Consider the following 26,529-nt stretch of genomic DNA (forward strand, 5'->3'; position numbering starts at 1 on the left):
AGCTTACAAAAATGCTATTTATCTGAGATAGTTTCTTTATCACTTTATGAAAACATGAAATGGCATACTTTCTATTTTTAGTGTAATGTCTCTGTTCTACAATAAAGGCAATGAGGGATAAGGCTGTTTCTGAAACACTTTGCATGGATTGGGTGGATTGATTATGCTCTAAATAACAAAATTATAGCCTGGGGGTACAGCAGTTACTCTATTGAGTGTTTTATTTCCTGTCTCTGCTTTGCCATCTGGCCTGAAATATTGCTGATTGATTGCTAAGCACTTTCCATTTCCAATCAATGCAATTAAGAAACCAAGTTCTGAGCTGGTGGCTCAGATGATAAATAATCTCCCTGCATTGCAGGAGGCCTGGGTTCGATCCCTGGGTTGGGAAGATCCTCTGGAAGAGGGCATGACAACTCACTCCAGTATTCTTGCCTGGAAAATCCCCATGGACAGAGGAACCTGGCAGATTATAGCCCATGGGATCACAGAGTCAGACATGACTAAGAACCCACAAAAAGACTTGAGGGAATATTTCTTTCTAATAATAGCAGATCAGTTCATTGAGAACTATCCAGGCACTGAATGGTCTTTTATCCATTCACCAAAGAGATAACTAGTAAAGACCTACTGTACAGCACATAGAACTCTACCCAGTACTCTGTAACAGCCTACAAGGGAAAATAATCTAAAAAAAGTATATAAACTGATCCACTTGGCTGTATAGCAGAAACTAACACAGCATTGTAAATCAACTATACTCCAATAAAGTGTTTTTTTTTTTTTAATCCAGCAAAGGAGATCTTTATTTTAATCTTCATTTTCCAGAGAGAATACCAAGGCTCAAAGAAATTAATTTCCTGAAAGATATGCAATAAGCAAAAGCTAGGACAATTTCAAATCTGGCTTTGTTAATCTTTAAGTACTTATTCTTTATGTGCCCCTTAATATTTTTAGTATTCTTACCTATGCTCTGGGTGACTGCTTGGGTAACTTTGCTAAACAGTTGTGCTAAGTTGCTTCAGTCATGTCTGACTCTTTGAGACTCTATGAACTGTAGCCCGCCAGGCTACTCTGTTCATGGAATTCTCCAGGCAAGAATACTGGAGTGGATTGCCATGCCCTCCTCCAGGGGATCTTCTCAACCCAGGAACTGAACCTGTATCTCTTATGTCTTCTGCATTGGCAGGTGGATTCTTTACTGATGAACCACAGGGAAAGCCCGCTAAACAGTATATTGATAGTAATATGCATATATATCTATGACATTCTCTTGAGAGTGAAGTATAGATGACAGGGACAAGTATGGATGAACTGGGCTTTTTACAAGACTGGAACTCACTAGCAAGAAGAAATGTAGACCTAAGCTATGATCTTTACCAGATGCAGGTTAGATATCTATGGTGGGCTTCCCTGGTGACTCAAATGGTAAAGAATCTCCCTCCAATGCAGGAGACCCAGGTTTAATCCCTGGGTTGGAAAGAAGGGAATGGTTATCCAGTCTAGTATTCTTGCCTGGACAATTCCATGGACAGAGGAGCCTGGGGAGCTATAGCCCATGAGGTTGCAAAGAGTCAGACACCACTGAAGCAATTTAGCATACATGCATGATAATTATGGAAATTTTAACTCTAGGGAAAAAATTAGACATGGAATGACATTTTTTCCTGGGTGTTTATACATTATAAATTTAAATTTAAATCATATTCTTTTGAAGAACTTAGACACTGGTGGTTTGAAACCCACTAAAGCAATAATATGAGCTTCCTCTGGTGGTTCAATAGTAAAGAATCCAGCTGTCAATGCAAGAGATGTGAGTTTGATCCTTGGGTTAGAAAGATCCCTTGGAGAAGGAAATGACAACCCACTGCGGTGTTCTTGCCTGGAAAATCCCATGGACAAAGAAGCCTGGGGGACTACAGTCCATGGGGTTGCAAAAGAGTCAGACATGACTTAGTGACTGAATACAACAAAAGCAATCTCAATATTTCCATTTTCTGTAAACACTTCAAATGTTCTGGTTTAAGGCTGTAAAAATGCATAGTTCCTTACCTTTCATGTTTATTTGATACGGAAACAGTATTACTGTCAATTATAGTTTTTCAACATCATGTGTTTGGAGAATTAAGGCCTATTGATTACTGTATGAGTCTTAAGTTTCTTTCTTTTTTTTTTTCTTTTCTTGGCAGATTTTAAATGTTTGGGCTCTTTTGGCCCTTTGTACTATGATATTACTATTTCTACTTCGGATATATTACTTTTTATAATTTGCTGCCCCTAGCATGATGCATTGCTCTTAATAAGTATAAGAAATTTTTTTTTCATAAAGCTGAGTCACAAAAATGTTACAGAATTATTTCCCCAGTATTCAGTTCATTAAAGGTTATGAGACCATCATGTCTAACAGTAAGTACATATTTTAATTTCCTTGATTTTCCCTTCATCTTTTTTTCTGTGGATAAGTGGCTCCCACAAGTCATTTCCTCCACATCCTCAGTAGGAAATATCTGTGGTTGTGGGATCAGGGGTGGCATCTCTCTTCTTCTTTCCAGACTTTTTTCTTTTATTTTCCTTTATTTGGTGTTCTTCCTCTATAGTTAAAAAAAAAAAAAAGAATTTAGGAAAAATAATTGAAAATTAACAATTTGGAAGAGCAGAAATTAATTTGGTTATGAAAGAACTTAGATACTCACTATCACAGCTTTTCCACTCTGCTGAAGAAAAGAATGACATCTAGAGAAAGAGGACAAAGCAAAGAGACAGCAGAAATCTGCCTACTGAGAAGAACTTACTGAGCCTTCATTTCTTCCCAAGTGATGTTCCTGTTCAATACCACAAAGGCTAATAATATCTTTTGTAAGATGTGAATTGTCTCTCAGATATATAAGCATTTACATTGATTTTTAAATTAACTTCATGTGAGAAACAGTCATCTATGAAAACAGAGGAGGCTATAGAGGGCTGGGTGCTTAAATCAATTGATGATGGGTTCCGGGATCCCACTGTGCTCTGATCCTGAGTCTGGGGTTCATTTGCATTTGTTCTGGTGGCTGGTCTCAGACTGTTGGGTGGGGGATCCTTGGAGCTGGTGTATGAGCTCTCAAGATGACATTTCTTTCGGCATTAGTCAACATATCTTGAGAGGAATAAGTTAAACACCATTTGAATATAATTATGACTGTCCTCCAGAGACTCAAGAAGTCTAGGTTAAGCTTAGAGGACAGCTAACAAAACCAGTGACGGACTGGGGAAGAGCACTAAACCAAAAAATCCAGAATTTTCTTATTCTTTGCCATAAACCAGCAGTATGATCTCTTTCATTTCTCTGGTGCTGTTTTCTAAATTTTGAAATGAGTTGTATTTTATAAACTTTAAAGCATCTTATGGTTCTGAAATTCTACTTCTATCACATTTGATCACTCATACTGTCCATTTTTATTATGTACAGCAGATGAGAATTAGCATTCCCTGGGGGCTCAGGTGGTAAAGAATCCACCTTCCAGTGCAAGAGATGCAAGAGACACAGGTTTAATCTCTAGATCAGGAAGATCCCCCAGAGAAAGGAATGGCTACCCACTCCAATATTCTTGCCTAGGAAATCCATGGACAGAGGAGACTGGTGGGCTACAGTCCATGGGGTTGCAAAGAGTCAGACACGACTGAATGAATAGCATTTTCAATATCTCATGAATTAGCATCACTGATCATTCATTCACTTACAGGAACGGAATGGCGCTCAGTTGTGTCTGACTCTTTGCTACCCCATGGACTGTAGCCTACCAGGCTCCTCTGTCCGTGGGATTTTCCAGGCAATAGTATTAGAGTGGATTGCCATTTCCTTCTCCAGTGGATCTTCCCCACCCAGGGATCAAACCCGGGTCTCTCGCATTGTAGACAGACGCTTTACTGTCTGAGCCACAGTTATTCAGTAGCCTTCATGCTTCAGACTCCGTTCTAGATACTTGGGATACATTAGTGAATAAAGTTCACAAGGACTCCTGCCCCTTTTCCCCATATCCCCTAAGGTCACATTCTTGTAAACAGAGAGAGACAAAATAACAATAAAAGATAATGACTTTTTAAAGAAATCTATGCTATATTATGGATTTCCCAGGTGGCTCAGATGGTAAAGAATATGGTTGCAATGCAGAAAACACAAGTTTGATCCCTGAGTTTGGAAGATCCCCTGGAGAAGGAAATGACAATCCACTTCAGTATTCTCGCCTGGAGAATTCTATGGACAGAGGAGCCTGGCAAGCTATAGTCCATGGGGTCACAAAGAGTTGGACATGATTGAGAAACTGACACTTTCACTTTCAGGCTATATTAAATATATATATATATATATATATATATATATATATATATATAGAGAGAGAGAGAGAGAGAGAGAGAGAGATAGAGATAGAGATAGAGATAGAGATAGAGATAGAGATAGAGATAGAGATATAGAGAGATATATATGGAAATTCCCCAGCCGTCCAGTGGTTAAGGCTCTGCCTTTCAACACAGGCAGTGTTGTTTCTGTCCCTGGTCGGGGGACTAAGATCCCACATGCCCTGGGGTATAGCCAAAAAGTAATTAAAACATAGTAGAACTTGGCCAAAAGGATCAGTAGTAGTGAGATGGAAGTCTAAAATTAAATGTGGCAGTTAGAATAAACCTTACTAAGAAGGTGACATTGAGAAAATACTTGAAGAAGGTGAAGGAGGGGGCCTTGTGGACATCAACTGTCAGACTGAATCAAGTAGAGAGAATGGCCAGTGGAAGGGCCCTGAGGCAGGTGCAAGCCCGTGTGTCACAAAAAGAGTCCAGATGGCTGTGTGGTCAGAAGGATCTGGGGAAACGAGGGGACAGGAGATCAAAGGCTGCAGGAAAGACTTTCAGCTCTGGAGCTCTAGGGGAGAGAGATAGCATAGGAGATCAAAGGCTGGTGATGGGGGTGGGGGTTCATTTAACTCTGTGACCTATGGCAGGAATGTTGGCTTTTACTGTGAATGAATTAGGGGTTTTCAGTAGAGAAGGACATCATCAGTTGTTGCAGTACTCCTGGTTAGAGAAGACAGTGGCTTAGGCCAGGGTGGTGGCAGTGGAAACTTAAAAAGATGTGACCAAATTCAGGTTATATTTTAAAGTTAGAGCCAACAGGCTTTACTGACCCTGTGTATGTGCAGACTGAGAGAAAGAGAGGTTTCTCTTGAGATACTGGAAAGATGGAGTTGCTGCTAACTTGGAAGGAAAGGTGACTGATGGAAGTAGGTTTGGGATCAATAACAGGAATTAGGTTTTGAAGTAGAGATGCTGAGCATAAACAAAGTCTATGAATATAAAGAGGATAGTTAAATAAACACTAGTATAGCTATATAATATAAGGTCATTCAGTAAAAAGTAAATTAAATAGAAGTATATGCTAGAAATATTTCTACAATCTTTGGTCTAAAAAAGCAATATAGACTTTAGCACAATCATATTATGGTAAATGAAAAACAAAAAATAAAGTAAATGAGTAAATAAATACAGAGAGGAAAAGAAAAAAAATATATATATATACATATGTATACATATACCTGAAAATATGCAGAATGAGCTATAGCTTCTTAACATAATAAACTCTAAAGAATGAAATTGGAAAAGGAGAACATTAATTTCTTCCCTTTTGTATATTGCAATGAGAAAATGAAATACTAATAAATCTCATTTCTATATTGAAAGTTCTAAATTCAGTTACCTGATTGTCCAAAACTTGTTACTGGAGGCAACGTGGTATCATGACTTCAAATTAGAAAGATCTAGTTTCAAGTCAAAGATTTGTTTTCTGACTCCTTGGATAAAATGCTCAATCTCCCTAAATCTCTGACTTTTCATCTATAAAAAGGAGCTGATGATAGTTACCATATAGTCTTGGATAGGAGAGCAAGTGCTTAATAAATAGGCTGCATTTTAATAAAGTCCATTAAATACATTCCTTCTGGTAGAGATGAAGTTGAAACTTTACAGTACATTGAAGACTTTGACTATGTGGATCACAAGAAACTCTGGAAAATTCTTCAAGAGATGGGAATACTAGACCACTTGACCTGCCTCTTGAGATATCCGTATGCAGTTCAGGAAGCAACAGTTAGAACTGGACGTGAAACAACAGACTGGTTCCAAATAGGAAAAGGAGTACGTCAAAGCTCTGTATTGCCACCCTGCTTATTTAACTTACATGCAGAGTTCATCATGCAAAAAGCTGGGCTGGATGAAACACAAGCTGAAATCAAGACTGCCGGGAATATCACTAGCCTCAGATATGCAGATGACACCACCCTTATGGCAGAAAGTGAAGAATAACTAAAGAGCTTCTTGATGAAAGTGAAAGAGGAGAGTGCAAAAGTTGGCTTAAAACTCAACATTCAGAAAACTAAGATCATGGCATCTGGTCCCATCACTTCATGTGAAACAGATGGGGAAACAGTGGAAAAAGTGTCAGACTTTATTTTTTGGGGCTCCAAAATCACTGCAGATGGTGACTGCAGCCATGAAATTAAAAGACGCTTACTTCTTGGAAGGAAAGTTATGACCAACCTAGATAGCATATTCAAAAGCAGAGACACTACTTTGCCAACAAAGGTCCATCTAGTCAAGGCTATGGTTTTTCCAGTGGTCATGTATGGATGTGAGAGCTGGACTGTGAAGAAAGCTGAGTGCCGAATAATTGATGCTTTTAAACTGTAGTGTTGGAGAAGACTCTTGAGTCCCTTAGACTTCAAGGGGATCCAACCAGTCCATTCTAAAGGAGATCAGTCCTGGGTTTTCTTTGGAAGGACTAATGCTAAAGCTGAAGCTCCAGTACTTCGGCCACCTCATGCGAAGAGTTGACTCTTTGGAAAAGACTCTGATGCTGGGAGGGATTGGGGGCAGGAGGAGAAGGGGACAACAAAGGATGCGGTGGCTGAATGGCATCACCGACTCTATGGACATGAGTTTGAGTGAACTGTGGGAGTTGGTGATAGACAGGGAGGCCTGGCATGCTGCGATTCATGGGGTCCCAAACAGCTGGACACGACTGAGCGGCCGAACTGAACTGATGACTACTGACATAATGAGTCGAACCTGATGCTTATTCACTTAATTTATAATCATAAGAATTCATAAATATTTGAGTGAAGTCACTGGAAGTGATTCGTATGTTGAAATTTATTGAATTACTCTAATAGGGTATTTGGAATCTGTAAAATAGGCAAATAACTCAATTTTCAGAGTTGTTTTAATACTTGAATGCAAAGCCATTTGTCAAGATCTTTAAAATACAGTGTCATTCAAACAAGTGATACCAGGTAAAGAAACTGCTTGGATTATAAGTTCTTCAAGTTTCCTCTTTAGGTGTTTTAGTCATAATAACTTAATTACTTAAAGAAAAAAAAATATTTACTTGATCACACTGGTTCTTAGTTGTGGCATACAGAATCTTTAGTTATGGCATGCATGTGGGATCTAGTTCCATGAAGAGATTAAATCCTGACCCCCTACATTGGGAGAGTGCAGTCTTAGCTACTGGACCACCAGGAAAGTCCCTCATACATATTTTCAAAAGTAAGAATTTTTCTTAGCGAAAAAGCCTACAAGAATCCTGATGCTGTATCAGCCTACTGACTGTTTCATGCTAATCTAACTGTCTTTTATATATTGTGAGACAGAAATAGTGTACCCTAAAGAAAAGGAAGCTGATGTAGTCTCCAAATGAGTGCATGGGAGATTCAGGGTCTTGAGTTCCCTTCTCAGTACAACAAGATGTTTTGTCTTTTGCTACATGTGAGGGAATATTCTGCATAAAAATGTTAGACTGGTCTGACACATCACAGAAACACTGAAGTAGGCACAGAGAATAAGGAACTTGGGAGAGAAACATGAACTTCAGTTTCATCAGAGAAGGATAAAAGATTAAAAATATAACTTGTTCTCAAGAATAACAACCATCTTCTCGCATTGCCTATCTTTGAGTTGCAGTAATGCTCTGTGAGGATGCAAACACATTGGTGAAAAAGCATCAGATTAATAAAGATTTAATTAAGCTCTTACATCTCTAGTAATGGCTATGAGGTAAAACTGATATACATTTGACTCTTTTTTAGTTATAAATCCTAAATATGTATGGTACTAAGACTCTATAAATACATATAAATATTTATATAAGTATAAATATGGATAAGACCAAGACAACTACAGACTGAGACCATCCTGCCACCCAATGATGTTTTATGCTTATGATAAGTTGTTCAGTCATGTCTGATTCTTTGTGACCCAGTGGACTGCAGCATGCCAGGGTTCCCTGTCCTTCACCATTTCCAAGACTTTACCCAAACTCATGTCCATTAAGTCACTGATGTCATCCAACCATCTCATCCTCTGTTGTCTCCTTCTCCTCCTACATTCAATCTCTCCTAGCATGAGGGTAGTTTTCAATAAGTCAGCTCTTCACATCAGGTGGCCAAAGTATTGGAACTTCAGTCTCAGCATCAGCCCTTCAAATGAATATTCGGGATTGATTTCCTTTAGGATTGACTGGTTTGATATCCTTGCTGTCTGAGGGACTCTCAAAAGTCATCGATAGCACAACAGTTAGAAGACATCAATTCTTCAGTGCTCAGCCTTCTTTAGGGTCTAGCTCTCACATCCCTACATGACTACTGGAGAAACCATAGCTTTGACTAGACGGATATTTGTAGCCAAAGTGATGTCTCTGTTTTTTAATAATACTGTTTAGATTTGCCATAGTTGCTCTTCCACGGAGTAAGGATCTTTTAATTTCATGGCTACAGTCACTGTTCACAGTGATTTTGGAGCCCAAGAAAATAAAGTCTGTCACTGTTTTCATTGTTTCCCCATCTATTTGCATGAAGTGATGAGACCAAATACCATGATGGGTAGTGTTTTGATTGTTGAGTTTTAAACCAGCTTTTTCACTCTTCTTTTTCACCTTCATCAAGAGGCACTTTAGTTCCTCTTCGCTATCTGCCATAAGGCTGGTGCTATCTGCATATCTGAGGTTATTGATATTTCTCCCCACAATCTTGATTCCTGCTTGTGATTCATCCAGCTTGGCATTTTGCATGATGTACTCTGCATATAAGTTATATAAGCAGGGTAACAAATACAGCCTTAATGTACTTCTTTCCCAATTTTGAGTCAGTCTGTTGTTCCATGTCTGGCTTTAACTGTTTCTTCTTGACCTGCATATCCAATGAAGTTTATTTTATTTAGAGTTGACAGATATTTTAGTAGATATGAATGCAAGTAAAATTATATAAAAAGTTTAGGATAAATAATAACATGACTTTTAAGTAAGGTCCAAATCATTAAGTTACTCCTTAATCTAATCCATGTAGATATTTGACAACATTGACTATGCCAAAGCCTTTGACTGTGTGGATCAAAATAAACTGTGGAAAACTCTGAAAGAGATGGGAATACCAGACCACCTAACCTGCCTCTTGAGAAATCTGTATGCAGGTCAGGAAGCAACAGTTAGAACTGGACATGGAACAACAGACTGGTTCCAAATAGGAAAAGGAGTATGTCAAGGCTGTATATTGTCACCCAGCTTATTTAACTTCTATGCAGAGTACATCATGAGAAACGCTGGACTGGAAGAAACACAAGCTGGAATCAAGATTGCTGGGAGAAATATCAATAAGCTCAGATATACAGATGACACCACCATTATGGCAGAAAGTTAAGAGGAGCTAAAAACCTCTTGATGAAAGTGAAAGAGGAGAGCAAAAAAGTTGGCTTAAAGCTCAACATTCAGAAAACGAAGATCATGGCATCTGGTCCCATCACTTCATGGGAAATAGATGGGAAAACAGTGGAAACAGTGTTAGACTTTATTTTTTGGGGCTCCAAAATCACTGCAGATAGTGACTGCAGCCATGAAATTAAAAGACGCTTACTCCTTGGAAGAAAAGTTATGAGTAACTTAGATAGTATATTCAAAAACAGAGATATTACTTTGCCGACTAAGGTCCGGCTAGTCAAGGCTATGGTTTTTCTTGTGGTCATGTATGGATGTGGGAGTTGGACTGTGAAGAAGGCTGAGCACTGAAGAATTGATGCTTTTGAACTGTAGTGTTGGAGACGACTCTTGAGAGTCCCTTGGACTGCAAGGAGATCCAACCAGTCCATCCTAAAGGAGATCAGTCCTGGGATTTCTTTGGAAGGAATAATGCTAAAGCTGAAGCTCCAGTGCTTTGGCCACCTCATGCGAAGAGTTGACTCATTGGAAAAGACTCTGATGCTGGGAGGGATTGGGGGCAGGAGGAGAAGGGGACGACTGAGGATGAGATGGCTGGATGGCATCACGGACTCGATGGACGTGAGTCTGAGTGAATTCCGGGAGATGGTGATGGACAGGGAGGCCTGGCGTGCTGCAATTCATGGAGTCACAAAGAGTCAGACATGATTGAGAGACTGAACTGAACTGAATAGAACTTAATACTGCATATGGAATGTTGGTATAGATAAAGAGAGAGAGTCCAGGTCTCTGCCTGAATGGATTTATCAAACTTCTGCTGCTTGAATCTCCTTCAACACCCTTAGAACTGATGCTCTGTTCTATACCGATGCACCTAGTTCTACATTTCAGAAACATCCAGTAACTCTGCCGATCCTGAGAATGTACAAACATTTGGAGGCTGCATTGAAGCTGCCTGAAAAACTCCTTATGATAAATTATTTTTAAATTCTTGCTGTCTACTTAAGGAAAAGAGTATCTAGGAATCATTTCTTTTGAGACATTTTGTAGGTCAATATAATTTTTCCACACAAGAACATCAGCATTGCACAAAAATTCAGGTTTTTTCGTTTGTTTTCTTTGCTTCCTAATTCTCAAGTTTCATGACTATCTCAGAACTTTCCAAATTTTCTGTTAAGACATAGTATCAAATGTTTTTGCTGTCAAAAAATGGTGAATTTTGTAAGATATAATTTAAGGCAAGGGTCCCCAGCCAGCAGGCCTCAGACTGGCCTGTTAAGCATCTGGCTGCAGAGTAGGAGGAAAATTGAGGGAGTGAGTGAAGGTTCATGTGTTCTCCATCACATTATCACTAGAACCATCCCCTTACCCCCATCCTTGGAAAAATTGTCTTCCATGAAACTGGTCCCTGGTGCTGAAAGGTTGGGGGCCACTTATCTAAGAACATTATAGAATACTATTTGAAAGTGTTTTCAAATTTCTGAAAAAGAGGGATTGAAATATTGTATGTGTTTCCTAAATATGGTTTAAGAAATGGACTTAATATCTTAGAAAAAAGGGATTTTATTGATTAAGACTGGACATTAGAAGTTAGTTGATTTAAAATATTTTTCCATCATTATTATTGCTAAGGTGCTAATTTCTGTGACTCTGTTTCTTTTTTTATACAATGGAAAATCTAATATTTTCCACAAATTTACCATATAGGAAAACAAAGAGCTGATATAAGATATTTGGGGAAAGGCCTTACTTATTTTTGTAAATAGTGTTACTTATCAGAAGAATAAGATCTAGTGAACCTGAACAGACAAGAGAGAGCAGTTATATTCAGTTCTCAATTATTTTTCTGAAGCATAAGTATTACACAGTATTGAAAAGCTCTGCCTAATCAGAACCAGTGGGTTAAATGAACACTGGCAATATTTGTATTACTTCTTAATAAAAGCAAGAAGTTGAAAAAACACCTGAAAGATATTTATGTCATCCTAAGTCTTTGTAATAGTACAAGAGTGAGGGTGGCAGGGAGAGTCTTTTAAAGGGATTGAACATGTGCTGCATGGTGCCTGAATTGGAGATGGTGTTATAGACCTGAAAAACTGCCCATGACAGATGCCCCAAACTCTTATGTATCACATAAATAACACTACCTAGGATTCTGAAGAACAAGTGTTGTTTAAACCAAAACTTGATGATATGTTCAAAGGCCATCTCTTAAATGTTGACTTAAGCACTAACAAGACTAGAATAGAGCAAGACCAAAAAAAAAAAAAACACAAAAAAAACAGATCTGTATTCTTGGGAAGCTAAGAATGTACATGTTTGCATAAAATGTATTTTTTCAATAGGCTGCAGTTTAAAAGTCAGGATTAAAAGTTCTAGAGTTTCTGTTATCCAAGTAAAGTGAGTTCTAGTTCATTAAAATTGAGAATCAATGTCAAGGAAAAAATAGTAAATATAACACTGGGTCGACTCAGACTTTATCCACTATTTTTGGCTTTTAAAAAGGGGGCCCAAAAACTTTTTTTTAATTTGGAATAAAAACAAATTATATAGAGGAAGAAAGTAAAAATGAGAGAGAAAGGAAGGAAAAAAGGAAACAAGGAGGGAAGAAAGAAAGGAAATTAAAACAACAGATAAATATTGAGTTGACTCATATCTGCAAGATTTTACAGAAAAATCTGAACAGATATTTGGCCTAGTCAATACTATGTTTATCCTCTGGAAAATATGCATTCCTTTCTCTAAATATCTTACAGAACTTTAGTATCTCCCCTCTTGTTGTTAAGGGATAATAACATTAAACCCAGTCAATATTTTATTTCTTAAAAAGTAGTTTTAAGAATTATTTAATGACAATTCTGAGACATAAATAAACAAACAACATTATAATATATTACACTTATCCCTGAAGATAGGATTTAATACCACTTCTTTTCCTTCATTTTCAGTCCTCAAAAGAAGAAAAAGAAAAAGAAAAACTCTCCCCAAAACAAACAAATGCTCAGGAGCAGTTGACAGTAGCAAAGATCTTTTTCTTCAAAGATACTCATAGCACTACATAAAATCAGCTGAATGAGACCAGCTGTGTGGCATATTCCTTTGAAATGGCCCCACAGTGATTCTTGTTTTGATTCTCAGGTGCATGAACAAGCTGCAGGATTCCCACACTAGACTTTTCTTATTTGCATCACAACATCTGAGAAAATAGACTGTTTGTGGATCTTACTTTTCCCAGCATCTTTTGTCCTCTCTTAAACAGGAGTAACAAACCGTATTCTTCAATTTATGAGTTTAGTGGGTTCCCATTCTTATGAAATTCATTAATGGAGTAGCGAATTCCACCTGTTTATAGTTATTGCAGCATCTTTTGGAAGTTTTTTCATACCCACCAAATATCATTTTATTCACTAGAAAATTAGTTTATCAATGTTAGCTGCAACTTCTGATATTAAAAATCAATGGCATCTAAAAGATTTATAACTGCAAATTCAACAGTTGTTTGTTTCAGAGTTCAAGCAGAGCTGTAGCTAGGCTAAGGACATCAGTCCACAATTCAAAGGCAGTCTTGGGAGTTGAGTATGGAATGTCTTTGTACTCTAATCATATATTTTACATCTCCCCAGGGAATGGTAAGGAAGAATTGATTTTCTCTTTCAGCTCCCACACTGTGTGTCTCATCTCCCAGAGGGGCTTCTGCCCTCATCTTTCTTCCCGCTTAACTCTACTTCAAATTTTTTATTTTTAGTGCCATCATTCTTAACTTTGCTTTTCAGCCAGTGGTGTGTGAACAGCAGAATTTATTTTGCCCAGGTCAGGGGAAATCATGCCTGGAATCCTGGTCATTTCCAAGTTCCTAAAATAATATTTTGCTTGTTAATTTTCTAAATGTTATGTTGCCAAAAGAGTAAATCTTAACAGTCCTCATCACAAGAAACATTTTTTTTTTCCTAACTATGAATGGTGGCAGATATTACTAATTTTTTTTATGGTGTTCATTTTGCAATGTGTACAAATAGTGAATCATTATATTGTGTACCTGGAACGAATATGCTATGTCAACTATAACTCAATTAAAAAATATATATGCATCATAAAGAAAATTGCTTCTCTAGTTAACATTTTCTAAGATTTTTCTGTATAAATAGCTATAGAGAAATTAATTCAAGTGAAGTGAAAATGGTTGTAGAGATCAAAAATTAATTACTTTTAATCTTTTTCTATAAAAATGTGAGGAATATACTTTTCTGTATTGATAATTTCTATTCAGAATTAATTCAAAGTAGCCAATAAATTCATTTGTTGAAATTACTGTAAGCAAATGATTATAATGTCTTTCAAAATTATCCTATATGAATCTCAGAGGGCAACATAACAACAAAAACAACAACAACAACACAGAATGTGTGCCTAACTACAACTACTTGTGGGGAAGCAGCTCAGACACTCGCCTCTGCCAGCAGTGAGTGGGGACACTGCAGGGAGATGCAGGCTACATCACTAGTCCTTAGGGTAGGGACTAGGCTTGAATGCCCTGAGGACAATCTGAGGGGGCTAACGTGAGATAGCAACGCCGCCCCCCCCCCCCCCCCCCCCCCCCCCCCCCCCCCCAACCCCCCCCCCCCGCCCACACACACAAAAAGCACTTTTCCCACAAAAGGTTCTTGCACTGCATGTTGACCCCTGGTGGGTTCACAGAGCAAAGGATTGTGCCCTAGCAAATACCAAAAGAGAGCAAGCTGTCTGCCATTTAGGGCCCTGACTCCCTGGAGACAGAGAGTCAGGTGTGTAACAGCCAGAGCTAGAAGTCAAGGGGCTGCTGCAATCATGGCCCCAGAGACCACATCTTCCACCAAACTGTGAGAAGGCTGCCAGTTGATAACTACATCTTCCTGAGATCCTGAACAGATCACATCTACCAGAGTGTTACAGCCTGAAATCAGCTCGCCAGAGGAGACACTCAGAACACCTAGGACTGTACCATCACAGCACATTTAGGAAACCAAGTTTCCTGGGACTGGGGAAGAGCAAAGGACACATGGCCTACCTGAGACAGTGCTCTCATCAAGCCCCCAGTTTCCTGAGTGGCATGGACCTGGGAAGGGGACAAAACAACACAGCCCATCTGGGTCTGTGCCCTTGCAGAGCACCTGAGAACCTGAGCAGCTTAGACCTGGGAAGTGCATGAAACACAGGGTCCTCTTGGGACAATACCCTGATGGAGCACCCTGGAGCCTGAGCAGTGTGGACCCAGGAAGTACACATCACTTTGGTCTGTGGCAAACCCAGTGTGGTCCATCCACTGCAAGGAATCCCCACACAGGCCAGTGGCATTTGTTTGCAGTATCCCTCCTTCCCCACAGCAAAACTGAACAAGTGAGCCTAAATAAGTGGCAACCTTCACCCCTTGTGTCAGGGCAGAAATTAGACACTGAAGAGAGTTGCAAACAAAGGAAGCCAAAGTAAACAAAGAAACGTTAACTGCCCCAGAAGTGACAAGTGCAACAGATTAAAACCCTGCAGTTCATGCTGAGACTATGTATTTGAGAGGCAACTATAGAACAAGCACAAACTGAAACAAGGGACAATCTGACATTGAACTGATGCCACACTGACCACAACAGCTCCAGAAACATTCCTAAGTATATATATCTTTTACTACTATAACTTTTAATTTTTTTAATTAGTTCTTTATTACTCCATTAACTTTCATTTTTATACCCTACTATTACCTTTCTACTGAGAAGGCAATGGCAACCCATTCCAGTACTCTTGCCTGGAAAGTCCCATGGACAGAGGAGCCTGGTGGGCTGCAGTCCATGCGGTCGCAAAGAGTCCGATGCGACTGAATGACTTCCCTTTCACTTTTCACTTTCATGCATTGGAGAAGTAAATGGCAACCCACTCCAGTGTTCTTGCCTGGAGAAACCCAGGGACGGTGGAGCCTGGTGGGCTGCTGTCTATGGCGTCGTACAGAGTCAGACACGACTGAAGCAACTTGGCAGCAGCAGCAGCATTACCTTTCTAAAAACAAAAACAAAACAAAAAAAAAAAACCCTATTTTTCTAAAGCAAATTCCATATATTTAAAAAAAAATTGTGATTGATTTTGTTTTATATTTTTTATATTGTATTTTTGAGAGTCTAAGCTCTGTCCTAGGTTTTTAATATTTGCTTTTTTATATTTGATATCAATTTTGTACCTTTAAGAGTCTAATCTTCAGTATCCATTTTCACTCAGGGATTTGATTACTGGCTAGATTGCTCTCCCCACTTTTGACTTTCCCTATTGCCCTCTGGGTCAGCTCTGTCTCCTTCCTTGATCTTCTCTATATATCTCTGTGACTCTCTGGGTGTTCCTGGCTGAGGAGAGCACTTAGGGATTTGATTACTGACTTGATTGCTCTCTCCCTCTTTGACTCTCACTTTTCTCCTCCTGGTCATGTCTATCTCTCTCCTCCCTCTTCTCTTCTCTATATAACTCTGTGAATCTCTCTGAGTGTTCCTGGGTATGGAGAATGATTTCACCATTAACCTAGTGGTTTTATCTTCTGTGCTGTATGGATGAAGGAGTCTTGAAGCGACTGTAAGAGGAGGACTGAAATCCAGAGAAGGAGGCTCAATTCCAGAACTTTATAACATTAGAGAACTCCAGACTCCAGGGAACATTAATAGACAAGAGCACACCCAAAAGTCTCCATACATACCCTGAAACCAAGCTCCCCACAAAAGCCAACAAATTTCAGTACAAGACAAACCATGCTAATTCTCCAGCAAAACAGGAACACAACCCTAACATTAAAAGATAGCCTTTGTCCAAAGCCATAAAAAACCCATAGAGACTTCACTGCACTACAGAGGGAAGAGATACAGCTAGAGCCACCATAACACAGACAGAAGTTTCCCCAACCAGAAAACCTTGAAAAGCCACTGCAAACACACCCACTGAGAGCAGAATTCACAATTAAGAGGAATCATGACCTTCCAGCCTGCAGAAAGGGCATCCCAAACACAGCAACCTAAACAAAATGAAAAGTCAGATAAATACTCAGCAGGTTACCAAACCCAACAAAAGAGGAGTAGATAGCGAGTCTACCCAAAAAAGAATTCATAAAAATGATAGTAAATAATATCCAAAATCTTGAAAACAAAATGGAGTTACAGATAAATAGACCAGAGACAAGGACTAAGAAGATGCAAGAAATGTTTAACAAGGACCTAGAAGAGATACAGAAAAGTTAAACAATAATGAACAATGCAATAACTTGGATTAGAAAAACTCTGGAGAGAACCAACAGTAGGATAACTGAGGCAGATGAGAGAGGATAAGTGAGGTGGAAGATAGAATGGTGGAAATAAATGAAAGAGAGAGGAAAAAAGAATTAAAAGAAATGAAGACAACCTCAGATACCTCTGGGCCAATGTTAAATGCCTCAAGACACATAGGTGTCCCAGAAGAAGACAAAAAGAAAGGCATGAGAAAATACTTGAGGAGATAATAGTTGAAAACTCTCATAAAATGGGGAAAGAAATAGCTCCCTGAGTCCAAGAAACCCAGAGTCCCAAACAGGATAAACCCAAGGCACATACTAATCAAATTAACAAAAGTTAAACACAAAGAGCAAATATTAAAATCAGCAAGGGAAAAGCAACAAATAACACACAAGGGGACCTCTATAATGATAACAACTGACCTTTCAGGTCAACTCTTTCAGATCATAAGGAAAACAGCTGATCTTTCAGGTCAACTCTTCAGGCCAGAAGGGAATGGCAGGAAATACTTAAAGTGATGAAAGAGAAAAACCTACAACCAAGATTATTCTACCCAGTAAGGATCTCATTTAGATATGAAAGAGAAATCAAAAGCTTTACAGAGAAACAAAAGCTAACAGAATTCAGTACAAGCAAACCAGCACTTCAACAAATCCTAAAGGAATTTCTCTAGACAGGAAACACAGAAAAGATTTATAAAAATGAGCTCAAAACAAGAAAGTAAATGGTAAGGATCATACTTAATAATTACTTTAAATGTACATGGGTTAGATGCTCCAGCCAAAAGATTAAGACTGGCTGAATGGACACAAAAATAAGACCTCCATATATCCTGTCTACAAGAGACCCACCTCAAACGTAGAGACACATGCAGACTAAAAGTGAAGGGCTGGAGAAAGACATGTAAATGGAGACCAAAAAAAAAAAAAAAAAAGCAGGAGTTGCAATACTCATATCAGATAAAATAGACTTTGAAAAGACGACCATGATAAGAGACAAAGAAGGACACTACGTAATGATCAAGGGATCAATCCAAGAGGAAGATATAACAATTATAAATATACGTGCATCCAACATAAGAACACTCCAACATGGAAGCCAAATGCTAACAAGTATGAAAGGAGAAATTAACAGTAACACAATATCAGTGTGGGCCTTTATGAATAGATCAACCAGACAGAAAATTAGCAAGGAAACACAGCTTTAAATGATACAATGGACCAGTTAGACCAAATAGGGCTCTTCACCCCAAACACAGGGCTTTTCACCCCAAAACAATGGATTTCACCTTTTGTTCAAGTGTGCCAAGAACATTCGACAGGATAAATCATATCCTGCACCACAAATCTAGCCTTGGTAAATTGAACCATGAAGAAACAGAAAATCTAAACAAACCAATCACAATTACAGAAATCAAAACTGTAATAAAAAATCTTCCAACAGACAAAAGCCCAGGACCAGATGGCTTCTTAGGTGAATTCTACCAAAAATTTAGAGAAGATTTAATATCTATAAAACTCAAGCTCTTCCAGAAAATTGCAGAGGAAGGTAAACTCCTAAACTCATTCTATGAGGCTACCATCACTCTAATACTAAAATCATACAAAGATGTCACACACACACACACACACACACACACACACACACACACAAACTACAGGCCAATATTACTGATGAATATAGATGCAAAAATCCTCAACAAAATTCTAGCAAATAGAATCCAACAACATATTAAATATATTATACATCATGATCAAGTGGACTTTATCCCAAGAGTGCAAGGATTCTTCAATATTTGCAAATCAATCAGTGTGATACACCATATTAACAAATTGAAAGATAAAAACCATATGATTATCTCAATAGATGCAGAGAAACCCTTTGATTAAATTCAACACCCATTTATGACAAACACTCTCCAGAAGCAGGCATAGAAGGAAAATATCTCAACATAACAAAAGTCATATATGACAAACCCGTAAAAAGCATTATACTCAATGGCGAAAACTAAAAGCATTTCCTCTAAAATTAGGAACAAGATAAGGGTGCCCACTGTCACCACTACTATTCAACATAGTTTGGAATTCTTGGCCACAGTAATTGGAGAAGAAAAAGAAATAACAGTTTGAAAAAGAAAAAGTAAAACTCTCACTGTTTGCAGATGATCTGAACCTTTACATAGAAAACCCTAAAGATATAGCCAGAAAGTTACTAGAGCTAATCAATGAATATAGTAAAGTTTCAAGATATAAAATTAATACACAGAAATCCCTTGCATTCCTAAACACTACCAACAGAAAACAGGAAGAGAAATTAAGAAAACAATTCCTTTCACCATTGCAACAAAAATAATAAAATAATTAGGGATAAATTTATGTAAAAAAACAAAAGACCTATATATAGAAAACTATAAGACACTGCTCAGTCATGTCCAACTCTTTGTGACCCCATGGACTGTAGCCTGCCAGGCTCCTCCATCCATGGGATTTTCCAGGCAAGGATACTGGAGTGGGTTGCCATTTTCTTTCTCCAGGTGATCTTCCCAACCAAGGGATCCAAGCCAGGTCTCCCGCATTGTAGGCAGATGCTTTTACCGTCTTAGCCACAAGGGGAGGCCTATAAGACACTGATGAAATAAGTCAAAGCACAAATAGATGGAGAAATATACCATGTTTGTGGATTGGAAGAATTTATATGAAAAATTAGTATACTACCTAAAGGAATCTATAGATTCAATGCAATTCCTATCAAGCTATCAATGGTATTTTTCACCAAACTAGAACAAGTAGTTTCACAATGTGCATGGAAACATGAAAAAAAAAAAAAAAAAAACTAAACTAAAATAGCCAAAATAGTGTTGAGAAAGAATAATGTACCTAGAGGAATCAACCTTCCTGACTTCAGACTGTACTACAAAGCTACAGTCATCAAGACAATTTGGTCCTGGCACATAGGCAGAAATATAGATCAATGGAACAAAATATAAAGTCCAGAGATAAATCCATACACCTATGGACACCTTATCTTTGAAAAAGGAGGCAAGAATATACAATGGAGAAAAGACAATCTCTTTAACAAGTGGTGGTAGCAAAACTGGTCAACCAGCTGTAAAAGAATGAAACTAGAACAGTTTCTAACACACTATACAAAAATAAACTAAAAATGGATTAAAGATCTAAATGTAAGACCAGAAACTATAAAACTCTTAGAGGAAAATATAAGAAGAACACTCTCTGACAAAAATCACAGCAAGATCCTCTATGATCCACCTCCCAGAGTAATGGAAATAAAAATAAGCAAATGAGACCTAATTAAACTTAAAAGCTTTTGCACAATGACAGAAACTATACTAATAATTTCTAACTCCCCAAAAGAATTTGCCTTTAGTAAGTCTAAAACATCTCATGCCTCTCAGATTGGGAGGCTGTAAACAATCACATGTGGCCGGACGAACCCATTCAGGTGGGCTAGATAACCTTCAGAGGAGTCCGTAAGCTGAAACATTCTTGTCACGCCCATTATACACAGTGAAGTTAAATCAGAAAGAGAAACACTAGTACAGTATATTAATGCATATATATGGAATTTAGAAAGATGGTAATCATGACCCTATATGCAAGGCAGCAAAAGAGACACAGGTGTGAAGAACAGACTTTTGGACTATGTGGGTAAAAATGAGGAAGGGATAATTTGAGAGACTAGCACTGAAACATGTATATCACCATATGTAAAATAGATGACCAGTGCAAGTTCAATGCATGAAGCAGGGCACTGAAAGCTGATACCCTGGGACAACCCAGAGGGATGGGGTGGAGAGGGAGGGGGTGGGGGTGCAGGATAGGAAGCCACATGTGCACCTGTGACTGATCATGTCAATGTATGGCAAAAACCACCACAATATTGTAAAGTAATTATCCTCCAATTAAAATAAATTAATTAACAAAAAAGAATAAAACACTCACACACGCAAAAAGAATCAGGGCATCCCCTGATACCAAAAATGACTACATCTCACTCAAGTCTCCCAGGAAAATGCTTTGCTAAGCCTGTCGAGAGTGCCAGCCAGCCCCTAGTCCCTCCAAAGCCAGTCACACACCCACCACACTTCAAGTGCTAATCTATCAATCGAGTTTCCTGGGGAAAGCCAGGTTTCCTGGGGAAACAGAACTCATTCTTAAACTCTCTTTCACCCAGAATTGATTTGAATGAATCAGTCTAATGCTCTCTCTGCAATGGAACCAACTGTAAAAGAAAAAAGAACAACTTTATTTGCTCAGTTCTGAAAGTAGTTGGAGCTTTCTTCTTCCCATTCCAGGGCTGATGGAAGAAAAGGAAGCACACATAATAAATTTGACAAAGGAGGAGTCCTCAAAAGGTGAGGACCCTCCCAGGATTCCCAGGCAAGGGCGTCCCCTAGGCCAGAGATGACTAATTGGGGTTTAACTGCTCCTGATGCCAATGTCTTTACAGGACACCTGCTGTGCTCAGCCAGAGGCTTGAGGAAGCAAGTCTTCCCTGAAAGCTCCTATTTTCCTGGCTCTTCTGATTTCTCCTGTCTCGGAAAAGACACAGAAGAGCTAACCTCCACTGAGTCCTGCCAACGTGCCTGGCACTGCATCAAATCTCAAAGGCATGTTCAGTTCAGGGATCCCGGTGATAATATCAGGCTTTCTTTCTATTCTACAAGTGCACCCAAAGTCTTGTCTTCCTCAGGTGGCTGCATCAGTTTATTTTGCATTCACCCCAGTAGCATGTGAATATTCCAGATATTCTGCTTTTTTGGTATTTTTATTGTTTGTTTCAATTTAGTCATTTTAGTATCTCATTGCGGCTTTCAGTTTGTCTGGTGAATTTTTAGAATTTTATAATCCAGTTCACATTTTTGAACTTACTAAAATCATGTTATATAAATGAAGTATTGATTAACTAGAACAAAGATTTTGCTGCCCATGGACCTTCACTCTGTTCTTCCTCACTTTAGAACTGCTGGTCCTTTTACAGCTTCTATTGTAAGAGAGATCAGTTTTACAATGTTAGGGTACTCTGTAGAGCCTTGAGCAAAAAAAAAAAGAAGCGAAAAGTCATGCCCTTTTTATGTATAACTAAGGAATTATCTGTCTGAATGGATGTCTTCCTCAGAGTTCACTGGGAAAAGGAAAGCTCAGTGTTCCTCAGTATCTCCCACAGTCTGGCGGGAAGTGAATTCCACAGAAGCAGTACCTGACAATAGAGCAGACTCTTTTTCTTAAATGCAAGTGTCTGTAAAACATTTCCCTCTACTGACTGGCTACTGAAAGTACTTCTAAGAAATTATAGAGGAAAAAATTTGCTATCTGCTCTTATTCCCCGGAGAAGGCAATGGCACCCCACTCCAGTACTCTTGCCTGGAGAATCTCATGGATGGAGGAGCCTGGTAGGCTGCAGTCCATGGGGTCACAAAGAGTCGGACATGACTAAGCGACTTCACTTTCACTTTTCACTTTCATGCATTGGAGAAGGAAATGGAAACCCACTCCAGTATTCTTGCCTGGAGACTCCCAGGGACAGAGGAGCCTGGTGGGCTGCCGTCTATGGGGTCGCACAGAGTCGGACACAATTGATGCGACTTAGCAGCAGCAGCTCTTATTCCCACTTCTAATGACTCACTATTAAATGCTTGCTTGCATCTTGTCCTTTTCAAATATCCCTTTGATCAAATATTAAATCGGTTCCCCTATTTCCCTGATTTAGGTGTGTCAGGAGTATCGATGCAGAGAGGATGCTATGATTTCATTTACAATGAATTTGAAATTTTCCCTCAGTGATAAGCAGCTGTAGTCCTAAATCGTCCCAGTCAGGCACTTGGCTTCCAGGTGGGAGAAACAGAGAGCATGACCCCCATTCTTGCCTTGGTCATGCCGTCTTAACCTGGAATGTGTGGTTCATAAGAGCACAAGATGCCCAATGGGAACAGAAAGATTGCAGAAAATTAGTCCTGAATCTATGTGCAAAAACAGTGAATCTACAGCCTGGCCAGCAGTCTTAAGTGGCCTATTATCAACAGCAACTTTTCTCATTTTTATAAAGTAAAATCAGAGGGGTCCAATTCGGGATCCAGGCATTTTACTTTAAACAATTCAACTGGAAACTTTGATGCCTTTGGCACCCGCAGTACCACTGTGAATATTGGTTCAGAATGTCCAGCAGTTCACCCACATGGCATGGAAATAGTCCAGGATGATCAACATGCCAATCCGACCTGAATTCCTAGAGAATCAGAAAGGAGCTCACACAGTCTTCACAAGCATTAGACATTCTTTAGGACCTCACTGCTATCCTAATGCTGAAATTCCCTGGGGCCAAAGGATGTTGTATTTACATTCCAATTTAAGCAATTTATTTTCAAGCATAGGTAATTGGAAACAAGACTTCAGAGGAACCAAAGAAGATGTAGTCAGTAAACTGGCTTTCCATTTGTATCATTTGTTTTCAATACTATTTTATATTTTTCCAGGGTGGGTTGGAAGCTACTGTTTATTTACAAAAAGTTTACTACTATAGTAAGTAATGGTTGTTGGTCTTTGCTCATGGAATTTAGGTGTGAGAGTTAATTTGACAACTCACCCTCAGACCCACAAGATCTGAATCAGTCTCACTTTCCACATTCATGTCTGACTCCCCTGTGCTGATTAAAAACAACAACCTGCAATCATGCACCAAACCAAGACATCACATCTCCTTAGCTGGGGCCTTGGGCATGCTGCTCCAGGGAGTTTTGTTTCCTTGTCTTTGAAGCAGAGATGATGATCCACATTTACTTTAAAACATGGTCATGAGTCTCAAATGAGGAATAAACATGTAAGCAAACACTCAAAATAGTGTTATTTGCTCTGCAGATATCATCAGTTCTTATTTTACAAACAACTCATATTCTGTATGAAAGATAAAAAAAGTTTTGTATCAAGTTATCAACTATAACTTGCTGAACGTGTTTTGGTACTTTCAGATTAACATAGTAATATTTGATGAATATGTCTATCATGCAACTGGAGTTGTTAATGCTTTGTGTTTCTTTGTTGTGGTTTTTGGAAAAAACTGTAGTGCTATTGTACCCTCCTGGTCACAATTACATGAGTAAAACCTGCATTCTCCCTGCACTGGTTTTGCCTCACTGCTCTTGAGCTCTAAGGTTTATGCCTTTGGGCTATTTGTTGACCCTGATTTGTAAGCCATGTCTAGAAAAAATGTACAGACTGTTTAATGATAAATGATCTTGGTGCTTGATTAGCATGGAATAATTGGGTGATTTTCCTTTACAAATAAATAAATTTAAATCAAACCTTCTTTATTGGCAGACTGATACAACTTGCAAAGCAGAGAAATTTTTTCAAAGATAAGAAATCTATTAACTTTGTGCTCATCTGACTTCATGGTTTTTGAAATTATTCTTTTGTTATTTCTATTTTTCATGAAATTGCTTTCAAAATTCCAGTAGTAAGTGGAAACACATCCATTGTCCCTTCCTTACCTAGTCTACTTCAGGCCAGCATTGTTTTTCCACTGTGGTCTCAATGACCTTTTAAAATGTATATCTAATCATATCTTCCCACCTCTCCACTTAAAATCATTAACTGTTGTACCCTTGCTTCATGGATAAAATCAGAAATCCTGAACTTGGGTTCCAGTTCCTTTGTCTCCCTTGTCCCAGACACCCTGATGACCCTCTATTGTCAAACCACACTAGACATCCTGTTAGTTCTCTGTGCCCCTTTCCACTGAATGGCCTGTCTGTTCAGTGACTTCAAATACAGAATGTTTTTCTTTTTCCTCCTTCTCTCCTCTTGCCTTACACTAAACTCCATCAACCCACAGCTTAAATGTCATTTGTTCAGAGGTGTTTTTCTGGATCTCTTCTGTCTAGTCAAATTTCCATATTATACACGCTTTGCCACCTTTTATTTCTTCTTAGCACAATGGTACCCCACTCCAGTACTCTTGCCTGGAAAATCCCATGGATGGAGGAGCCGGGTAGGCTGCAGTCCATGGGGTCGCTAAGAGTCAGACATGACTGAGCGACTTCATTTTCACTGTTCACTTATATGTAATAAAATAGTTACCTGGTTAAATATTTAGCGTCAAAGCTTAGAAATACTGTGCATGTACGTTTATGAGGGCAATTTTATTGATTGAAAGAGTCAATATCTGCCTAAATCAAATATTAGTGAACACAGGCTAAACTTTCAATCAATACTTGCCAAATGCATGATAGAATGGCATATTCAATACCATATTGTCAATGTCTAGAATACAGCAGATGTTCAATGAATATTTGTTAAATGACTGAATGAAAATGTTGTCTGTTCAGAAGGGAGCTATAGCAGTGTGGAACCAGCTGCAGGGAGTTACAGTGAGGAAGCCTCTGACATGAGGGCCAGAGATCTTGTCAGGGTGAGCATGAGTTCACAGGGTTTTTCAGGAGGAGATGTTTGCTTACTTGGAAGTATAGAGGTCATTGCATTTGTGTCAGGATATATGATCTGCTGCTTACTGGATGTGTAACTTCAGAAATCACATGTCTACTGTCCCAGCTCAGGAAGGACACAAGGCTCTTCCTGCCTCCCCAGGACTCAACGTCACAGGTTTATGCGAGTCCAGTGAAGAATGTGAAAGTACTTTGTAAATTTGAAGCAGCTCTATATGATTATTGAGCTGTGAAACATTTATAACATGCCAGGAGGAAAATCATCAACATTCAATCAGTTTAAAAGGGTCTGAAGCCCCTTCCTCCAACTCCTCTGTCCAGAGTTACTCTTGCCAGTTTTAGTGTGGCCTTATCATTGTCAATATGGTCAACGGATTGATTTACCTGTATTAACCTACAGATAAGCATAATACATCCTGGGAGAAGGAAGTGGCAACTCACTCCAGTATTCTTGCCTGGAAAATCCTATGGACAGAAGAGCTTGGTGAGCTACAGCCCATAAGGATGCAAAAGAGTCAGACATGACTGAGCACACACGCACTACACTGCAAACATATACATATGTATATATGCATGTTTGCAGTTACGTGCATACTCAGTTGTGTCTGTGTCTATGTGACCCCATGACTGTAGTCAGCCAGGCTCCTCTGTCCATGGAATTATCCAGGCAAGAATACTGGATGGGTTGCCATTTCCTCCTCCAGGCAAGCTTCCCAACCTGGGAATCTACTGCATTGGCAAGTGGATTCTTTACCACTATATATGCATATACCTCTTTGTATATGCATATATATATATATACATATACATATTTGTATATATACATATATACTTTTGTGTAGATATATACATATATGTATATTTGTATGTATATAAAAGCAGACTTACACACAAATACCTACATAAACCTAAAAGTGCAAGCCAGATCTTATCCCATTCAGCAGCATTCTGCTTCACTTAGTGAACTTCTGGGTATTTCAGTGACAGTGCATGTGGAAATTCCCCAGCTACTACACAGTATTCCTCTGTGCACTTGCTATGATTTGTCATGTTTTCACTTTCCATTA

General features: G+C 38.8%; 1 long non-coding RNA gene across 1 annotated transcript in view; it reads right to left on the reverse strand.

Moving 5' to 3' along the window:
* Positions 1-2,157: 2,157 nt before the first annotated feature.
* LOC105613737 (uncharacterized) overlaps positions 2,158-26,529 on the reverse strand; it is an 81,153-nt gene continuing 56,781 nt past the window's right edge. The window contains exon 3 of the long non-coding RNA XR_006060085.2: positions 2,158-2,591. This is a non-coding gene — a long non-coding RNA (uncharacterized LOC105613737). The remainder of the gene's footprint in view (positions 2,592-26,529) is intronic.

The sequence above is a fragment of the Ovis aries genome, chromosome 6 (genome assembly GCF_016772045.2).
Source record: "Ovis aries strain OAR_USU_Benz2616 breed Rambouillet chromosome 6, ARS-UI_Ramb_v3.0, whole genome shotgun sequence".
In the NCBI taxonomy this organism is placed as follows: Eukaryota; Metazoa; Chordata; class Mammalia; order Artiodactyla; family Bovidae; genus Ovis; species Ovis aries.